Raw genomic sequence first — 6,000 nt, 5'->3', positions numbered from 1 at the left:
TGTGACTTTCCGGAGTAGTTGGTTCGGTTCCAGGGATATTTCAGAATGAATTGGGACACGTAGTCCCAAGGTTAGAAGCTTAAGTTAAAAGAGTTGACCGAATGTTGTCTTATGTGTAAACGACTTCGGAATGAAGTTTTGATGGTTCCGATAGCTCTATATGGTGATTTTGGACTTAGGAGTGTGTTCGGATATTGATTTGGAGATTCGTAGGTGATTTTGGCTTGAAATAGCGAAAGTTAAAAAATTAGAAGTTTGGAGAGTTGAATTTATTGTACTACGAGGATCCGTCACATATATTGGATTTCAGTTTGGTGCAGTTGGACAAGGATTTGACTTATGATAAGGAGCCAGTATCAGAGTAGATATGCAAAGTAGATATCCTCACATTTTTGGTATTTCAGGTATGACTCTAAACTCGTTCGAGGGTGAAAGTTTGTCTAAGAGGGGGAGAATATAACGACCCGCCCTGTCATTTTGTGTATTTTAGCCCCATTCCCTATTTGATGTTTCCCGAAGTGAATTTGATGTTTGGTGATTTACGGGGATGATTGGGATTGATTTCGGGAAGGTTATGGAATGAATTGAGACACGTGGTCTTATTTTGGAAGCTTAAGTTGTAAGAGTTGTCCAAGATTTGACTTTTGTATAAACTACCTCAGATTCATGTTTTGATGGTTCCAATAGTTTTGTATGGTGATTTTTGACTTAGGTGTATGTCCAGATTTAGATTTGCAGGTTCCTAGGTGGATTTGGTTCTAATTGTTGAAAGTTTGAAATTTTAAGATTTGGAACGTTCATAAGTTTTACCGTGGGTTGAATATTATGATATCAGACTCGGATTTTGGTTCTGGTAGTAGGAATAGGTTTGTTTTGTCATTTGGAACTTGTGTGCAAAGTTTGGGTTCATTCCGAGTTGGTTAGGCTTGAATCAGACGCTTGGTTTGAAGTTGGAAGTTTATGAACTTAAGAGATTGATCTTGATCAATGATTCTTGGTTTTGATGTTAATTTCAGTGTTTTGAGCCTTTGAACAGTTTTGGGTGAAGTATTAGGACTTTGTTGGTATGGTCAAACCTTGATCAAATCTTCAAACTTAAAGTTTCCACATTGAGATTCAATGACGACTTAGATAATGTGACGATATTGCAGCCCATGAAATGCAAGGATGTGGTGATACTTGACTGTTTGACGAAGAAGATAGGCAGTGCTTAGCCATATGCAGATGACGGAGGCAGGGCTTAGTCATATGAAATAATGGGGAAGGCAAAGCTTAACCTCATGCGAGTATGAGAGCGGTGCTTAGCCCTATGCAGGTAATGAGGACAGTGCTTAGTCCTATGCAAGTAGAAGGGTCATGCTTGACCCTAATGTAGATAATGAAGGCAGTGCTTAGCCCTACACAAATTAAGGCAATGCTTAGCCTTATGCAATGATAGAGGTAGAGCTTAGCCTCATGCAAGTATGAGGGCAGTGCTTAGCTCTATATAGGTAATGAGGGCAGTGCTTAGTCCTATACAGGTGATGAGGGTAGTTCTTAGCCCTTATACAGAGGAAGGCAATGCTTAGCCTTATGCAATGATAGAGACAGAGCTTAGCCTCATGCAAGCATGAGGGAAGTGCTTAGCCCTATGTAAATAGAAGGGTCATGCTTGACCCTAATGCAGGTAGTGAGGGCAGTGCTTATCCCTATGCAGTGAAAGGCGATGCTTAGCCTTATGTAATGATGGAGGCAGAGCTTAGCCTCATGCAAGTATGGAGGACAATTCTTACCCTTGTGCAAGTAATGAGGGAACTGCTTAGCCCTATGCAAATAGGAGGGCCGTGCATGACCCTAATGTAGCAGGCAATGTTTAGCATTGTAATGATGGAGGCAGAGCTTAGCCTCAAGCAAATGCGAGAAAGGAAAGCAATTCTTTGCTCGACACATTCAGGTTTGGTATCATCTATCTATGTGAAGACAACATTCTCATTATATATCCTTTGCGGATACTCTTGATAATGTTGTGTCCATTATTCCTACATTCAAAGAAAAATTATAAGTCGGGGGGAAGGTTGGTTCGTGCTTTTGATTCCTTCATTCATCCTTGCTTCAGACTTTCTTTCTGAGGTTGATACTTCTGTGCTTTGTGTAACACCCCGGAAAATTTTGAAGAACTTAAGTGTAAAGCCCGGTAAAATTTGCAAAGAAAATAATGTTTCATGGTGCCGGACTAGGATTACGTGTTTGAGGATTGTAGCGGCTCGGACCTTTTGGGTTGAACAATGCACGGGAAAGTAAAGGAAAATTTTTGGCGGAAAAGTGCATTTCTGCGGTCCATTATGCGACCGCAGAATCACTCTGCGGATCTCATAATGGCCGTAGAGTGAGGCAGTTGATTGGGTCAGTTGGAAGCAATTATGCGGTCGACTATACGGCCGCATAACTGTTATACGGTGTACTATGCGATCGCAGAACAGTTATGCAGACCGCGTAGTGACCGCAGACTCAGGCAGATATTTTGTCATTTTGGACACCAATTATGCGATCGATATGCGGTCCGCATAACCATGCGACCGCAGAACCTGTTCCGGAGCTTGATTTTTGGGTTTTTAAAACCCGACCCTATTTCGTTAAATACATACTTTGGGTCATTTTTGAGGTATAATCTGATATTTTAGAGTGCGAAAGAGTGCCCTAGAGTGAGAAGGTGTTCCTCGATAATTGATTCTTCAATTCTTGCTCAAGTTTTGGAAGATTAAGGAGGGAAACTCACTAGGTCTTCATCCTAGAGGTAAGATTCTACACCCTAACCCTCAATTTTGAATTTTGTCTAGAAATGGGTAATAAGCAAGATAATTTCTGGGCAAGAGGATTGTTTATTTTTTATGCATGTGTTATCAAAGGGTGTAGAAAGATTGTTGAGCTAAAAATGGTAAAGATTGTGTTGTAGGATGATGGAATCCTCCATAAAAGGACCTTGAACCTTAATCCACACTTAGTGTTTGATAAAATGCTCAAATGAGCTGAGACCATGAATATCTTCCTAATTATGTTTCAATTTTGTTATGTCTCAAATAGATTGGGATTGCTAGAATTTCCGGAACGTTGTAGTAATTTAAGGAAAGCTCAATTGAGGTATGTTGGCTAAACTTTCTCTCTTGGAATTGAATTCCATAATGTTTCCGTGAGTTTCAAAGTATGGGTTGCATATTAAAATGTGGTGGCTTGAATCGTATTTCAAATGAAAGCTAGTATGCCAACCTGTGTGAGAAAATCTCAATATTCTTAAGACTCTTAATTGATCATATGTGTACCTAAAGTCTTTATTAGGAATGTCTTATTGTTGATAACCTATAAAGATGGTTGGAAGTGAAATCAGTAAATTGGGAATATAAAGTATGGCCAACATGCCAATAGTGAAAGTTATACTTGTGACCAATGGTGCCAATGAAATGAAATAATGTAAGAAAGATTATGAAATGAGCTTTGACTCAACTATTCCAAAATTGACTTCGACAATATAATCGGCTAAAAGTTTATGAACTCAAGTGATGCCCATATGTGGCTGTTTTAGCTAATGCTATGCTTTGTAAGTAATTTTCAATGTGTTTTGTGTTCTTACATATTCATGAGTGGAAATTGTATATGATTTTAACTTGTACTTCGATTGCCAATCATTTTACTCCATTTATTGGAAAGAAATCGATTGTGTTTAAAGCCTTCATTACTAATGAATTTAAAGTTGTGATTTTTGAAATATTTTACTTATTGATAATTATGATGATGATCTATGAAAGGGAAAAAATGAAAGTGTGGAATATGAAATACGACCATTGCGCCATGAATAGAGAATCATGTGTATGGCCAAGAGAGCCAATGAAATAATAATGTTGTAAGTGGTTGAAAGTACGGATTAGGTGATATGTGGTGTGAAAGGTTATGAGATATACGTATTTGTACTTTTGTTTCCAATGTGTTATGAAACGCATAGGTACATTGTGTTATGAAACCCTATGGACAGTCTATGAAACGCATAGGTATATTATGTTATGAAACCCTATGGACAATCTATGAATCGCATAGGTATATTGTGTTATGAAACCCTATGGACGGTCTATGAAACGCATAGGTACATTGTGTTATAAAGTACATTGTGTTATGAAATCCTGTGGACGGTCTATGAACGCAGAGGTACATTACGATATGAAATCCTGTGGACGGTCTATGAATGCATAGGTACATTGTGTTATGAAATCCATTGTGATATGAAATCCTGTGGACGGTCTATGAAACACATAGGTGCATTGTGTATAAGAGGTATAGATGTACGGTATGAATAAACACTTATGAATAAACGCATAAGTGTATAATATGATATGTGAACACTAAGGACGGTCTAATGAGACACATTATTAATGCAGACAATAGGTGCCCCTTTTGTTGTCCTTGTTTGTACAGGTTGTTTCAATTACATTATATTATGTGTTCCACGTATAGATCATAGGGGCATTCTATTTTGATAGAGGGTTTCTAGCTATACATACTAGTGCTATTCGACAGTACTAACGTCCCTTTTGTCGGGGGCGCTGCATCTTTAATGGATGCAGGTGGTTCTACAGCAGGTGGCATTGATCAGTGATAGCAGTACACTCCTTTCAGCTGATTTGGTGAGCCCCACTTCATTTCGGGGTCATGTATCTTTTGTTTCTCATGTACTCGTGGTTGAGGTATAGCCGGGGCCTTGTTACCAGCATTTCCATATTACTCTTCAGTTGTACTTAGAGGCTCCGTAGACAGGTTATGGGTGGTATTTGATGTTGGGAATTGGATTAGAACTGTTGGTATTGGCAACATGCTTTTCATTAAATCTATAAACTCGTACCATTTTGGAAATATTGAATGATGCTGTTAATGGGAATGAAATGGATGCGGTTAATGAAATCACTTCAGTATTTGATTAATGGCGTACATCTCCTCTTTATTCACGAATGAATTTGGGTAGAAGGAATCTAACAGGCTTGCTCGGTCGGGTTCACTCGATTGAGCGCCGGTCGCGCTCATCGGTTTTGGGGCGTGACACTTTGAGCTAGCCTGGATAGCATTTGGCTATTACAAAAATTTGAGTTTTGAAAATATGAATTTTGTAATTGCTCGGTCATAAAGCATGATAATGCATAAAATAGATAGATTTGTTGAATCATAGACTGTGAGACATTTTGAGGCATTGCAACGTCTGTGTCCTATGTAGGATTGTAAGGAACCTCTCCAAATTCAAATTTTGCCCCAGTTCTGATGGATCAACTTTGATATGTTTCCGAATAATAATCTTCTAGTGACTCTTGGATCTGACGAAATTCAAATTTTCCCCCAATTCTCGATCATGGAGGGTGACCAAACCCATAGGGCTGCCTATGTATCCTCTCTTAAACGCAACTCAGGTCAAGCGTAGTTCATGTTACATTAAGAAGAAAGTCTAAATACAGTCTTAGACATAATATCTTTTGACGGAGTCCGAATTGATAGGTTTTGGCCATATCTCTACATCCATTTCTGCTAGTATGAGTGCTCCTCCTATCAGCACTCGATGAACTATGTAAAGACCTTGCTAGTTTGGTGAGATACCCTTTGCCTCATCCTAATGAGGGAAGATTCGCTTCAGAACCAGTTTCCCCAGTGTGAACTGTCTTGGTCTAACCTTATTGAAATACCTTGCCATTCTATTTGGGTAAAGTTAGCTGTGACACACTGCATTCATTCTTTTCTCGTTGATGAGAGCCAATTGATCATATCGACTCTATACCCATTTTCCATCACTAAGCTCAGCTTTTTGTATGATCTGCATGGAAGGAATTCCTACCTCGGCAAGTATAATAGCTTCAATACCATAAACTAATAGATAGGGAGTTACCCCGGTTGATGTTCGAATTGTGGTGCGGTATCCAAGCAAAGAAAATGGTAACTTCTCATGCCACTGTTTGTAGTTGTCGACCATCTTCCTTAGTATTTTCTTAGTATTCT

The 6,000-nt window shown here is 38.9% G+C and overlaps 1 protein-coding gene across 1 annotated transcript in view; it reads left to right on the top strand.

Moving 5' to 3' along the window:
* Nucleotides 1-1,983: 1,983 nt before the first annotated feature.
* Nucleotides 1,984-6,000, top strand: part of LOC108945033 (uncharacterized) — an 84,499-nt gene continuing 80,482 nt past the window's right edge. The window contains exon 1 of the mRNA XM_070181678.1: nucleotides 1,984-2,005. The gene's annotated coding sequence lies outside the window, so the exon portion shown is untranslated. The remainder of the gene's footprint in view (nucleotides 2,006-6,000) is intronic.

The sequence above is a fragment of the Nicotiana tomentosiformis genome, chromosome 7, assembly GCF_000390325.3.
Source record: "Nicotiana tomentosiformis chromosome 7, ASM39032v3, whole genome shotgun sequence".
Lineage (NCBI taxonomy): Eukaryota > Viridiplantae > Streptophyta > Magnoliopsida > Solanales > Solanaceae > Nicotiana > Nicotiana tomentosiformis.
Note: the sequence above shows the minus strand (reverse complement) of the source record. Positions and strands in the feature narration are given on the sequence as shown.